The sequence below is a fragment of the Aotus nancymaae genome, unplaced genomic scaffold, assembly GCF_030222135.1.
Source record: "Aotus nancymaae isolate 86718 unplaced genomic scaffold, 86718_ANA_hifiasm-v0.15.2.pri h1tg000029l, whole genome shotgun sequence".
Lineage (NCBI taxonomy): Eukaryota > Metazoa > Chordata > Mammalia > Primates > Aotidae > Aotus > Aotus nancymaae.
Genome location: NW_026988442.1, coordinates 28,814,856 through 28,817,992, shown reverse-complemented (window position 1 = coordinate 28,817,992; position 3,137 = coordinate 28,814,856). Strand labels below are relative to the sequence as shown.

General features: G+C 43.8%; 1 non-coding gene across 1 annotated transcript; it reads right to left on the bottom strand.

Annotated features, from left to right (window-relative positions):
• Positions 1–2,344: 2,344 nt before the first annotated feature.
• Positions 2,345–2,508, bottom strand: LOC135277154 (U1 spliceosomal RNA). Its single transcript, XR_010344747.1, has one exon. It is a non-coding gene; the product is annotated as a U1 spliceosomal RNA (small nuclear RNA).
• Positions 2,509–3,137: the final 629 nt, after the last annotated feature.

Here is a 3,137-nt window from a genome sequence, read left to right as displayed (position 1 = left end):
GTGGGTCACCTGAGGTCGAGAGTTTGGGATCAGCCTGGCCAACATGGTGAAACCCATCTCTACTAAAAATACAAAAATTAGCCAGGCATGGTGGTGGGTGCCTCTAATCCCAGCTACTCAGGAGGCTGAGGCAGGAGAATGGCTTGAACCCAGGAGTCAGAGGTTACAGTGAGTCAAGATTGCACCACTGCGCTCCAGTCTGGGTGACAGCACAAGACTCCGTCTCAAAAAAAAAAAGAACAAGAAGAAAAAGATAAGAAACATGAAGCAAAACAGTTTAGTATTGAAAGGAACTGTTGAGAATCTTCGCTGCCTCTGTCGCTCCCTAGCATCATAGATACTCTGAAGTGCTGTTTTTGCCTTGCTTTGCTTTGTCTTTTCTTTGGTCTTTCTTCCCAACTGGGACAGGGGACAAAGGATGCTGTTTTGCTCCCTGTTCTATCTCCAGCACCTAGTCCAGAATTTGGCATAATGTGGGACAGAAGGCATGGGGCAGGTGCTCAAATATTTGCTGAGTGAATGACAATGAACCTTCTCAATCTGATAGGTAAAGAACCAAGTGAGATAAGATTCCAGATGTAGGAAGAGCCAGACACCCCCAGGCTGAACACACTCAGGAGCTGGATGCTTTTGGCAACGTCACATTTCTCTGATCCTGTTTCTCATTTGGAGAAGGGAGGCGATAAGACCTTCCACACAAGGTTATTGTGAAGAGGAAATGCAGCAACATATGTGAGTTACGGAGCGCAGTGCTTCACACACAATAGGTGGTCAGTCAGCGGAACCTTTCATCACAGCAGCTTCACTGCAAAGCACCATATATAAATCTAAGGTACTATTGCTTTTAAAGCCTTGTTTTCTGTTTTTTTTGTTTTTTTTTGTTTTTAATGAGACAAGGTCTCACTTTGTCAACCAGGCTGGAGTGCAGTGTTGTGATCTCGGCTTACTGCAGGCTCGACCTCCTGGTCTCAAGTGATCCTCCTACTTCAGCCTCCTGAGTAGCTAGAACTACAGGCACATGCCACCACACATGGCTAATTTTTAAGTTATTTGTAGAGATGAGGGCTCCCTATGTTGCCCAGGCTGGTCTTGAACTCCTGCCCTCAAGCATCCCCCTGCCTTGGTCTCCCAAAGTTCTGGGATTACAGGCGCGAGTCACCACATCCAACTTTAAAGCCTTATTTCTTTTCTTTTCTTTTCTTTTTTTTTTTTTTTTTTTTGAGACAGAGTCTCACTCTGTCGCCCAGGCTAGAGTGCAGTGGCGTGATCTCGGTTCACTGCAACCTCTGCCTCCCAGGTTCAAACCATTTTCCTGCCTCAGCCTCCCAAATAGCTGGGATTATAGGTGCACGCCACCACATCCAGCTGATTTTTGTACTTTTAGTAGAGACGAGGTTTCACCATGTTGGCCTGGCTGGTCTAGAACTCCTGACCTCGTGATCTGCCTGCCTCGGCCTCCCAAAGTGCTGGGATTACAGGCATGAGCCACCGCTCCTGGCAGAACTAGCATTTGAGTTGGTGTCAGGAGCTGCATGTTAGGCCTGGGGTGTTCTAGTGGTCCGTGACAGCATCAAAGTCACTCAGATATAAATACAACATAAGTAAAGACAATGGGTTTATTAGGATAAGGTGGCTTCAAGACAAGCCTCTTAGCCCAGGTGGCCATAGCAACTCTTTTTTTTTTTATTTTTTGAGATAATGTCTTGCTCTGTTGCCCAAGCTGGAGTGCAGTGGCTTGATCAGCTCACTGCAACATCTGCCTCCCAGGTTCAAGCCATTTTCCTGCCTCAGCCTCCCCAGTAGTTGGGATTACAGGCGTGTGCCATCATGCCTGGCTAATTTTTGTATTTTTAGTAGAGATGGGGTTTCACCATATTGGCCAGGCTGGTCTCAAAATCCTGACCTCAAATGATCCACCCACCTTGGCCTCCCAAAGTGCTGGAATTACAGGCATGAGCCACCACGCCCGGCATAAATCTTTATCCACTATTTATTGTGCTTGCTTTCCAGATGAGGGAACAGGCTGAGCGAGGAAACTCTGTCTAGTGAGAATTTGTAAACGGCAAAGTGAAGTTTCAGGGTAGAGATGTTTCCAAGCCACATTCTCATTTCACAATCAAATAAAATTCAAAATAAATTATCAAAAGAAACCTCAAATTTTTAACTTCTTGAAAAATAGCTATTATTTCTAAACAGCCCCTGAATCAGAGGAAAATCAGAACCAAAATGGAAACTTATCTAGCATCATAAAAAGCAGACACTGTTCACACCAAAATGCGTGAGACGTAGCTAATACTGCCCACAGAGGAAATTGTAGTCTTTTTTTTTTTTTTTTTTTTTTTTTTAGGAGAAAGCGTGAACGCAGTCCCCCACTACCACAAATTATGCAGTCAGGTTTCCCACATTTGGGGAAATTGCAGGGGTCAGCACATCCGGAGTGCAATGGATAAGCCTCGCCCTGGGAAAACCACCTTCGTGATCATGGTATCTCCCCTGCCAGGTAAGTATGAAAATGTAGTCTTAAAGACATTTATTATTTTAAAAAATTGAAAACAAAATGGATTAAGTATTTAACTTAAGAAAATAGAAAATACAATTTTAAAGCCAAAAGAATAGGAATAAGAAATTGAAGGTAAACTCTGCAACTAATGAAATAGAAAAAACAAATGAGTGGAAGTGATAAATAAAATGAAAAAGGTGTTCTTTAAAAAGAAAGCACCAGAAGATAGATAGATCAGGAGATAGATAGATCCTGCCAAATCTGACTAAGGCAAAGAGCAAAAAGAGCAAGATTAGGAATAAGTAAGGAGACAGAATCGTGAAATCATTGTTAAGCCATTCAACAAATAGATATAACACCCACGATGCATTGGTTTCTGGTTTAGATGCTTCATGTAACAGAGGTGAGCAAGCAGACACGATTCCGATCCTTCATGGAGTTTATTCTGATGGGAGGAGACAGGACATCAACCAGTAAAGTTATAAGATAGTTTCAAACAGCGAGAAGTGGTTTAAAAGGAAGGTAACGCCGGGCGCGGTGGCTCACGCCTGTTATCCCAGCACTTTGGGAGGCCGAGGCGGTGGATCACGAAGTCAAGAGATTGAGACCATTCTGGTCAACAAGGTGAAACCCCGTC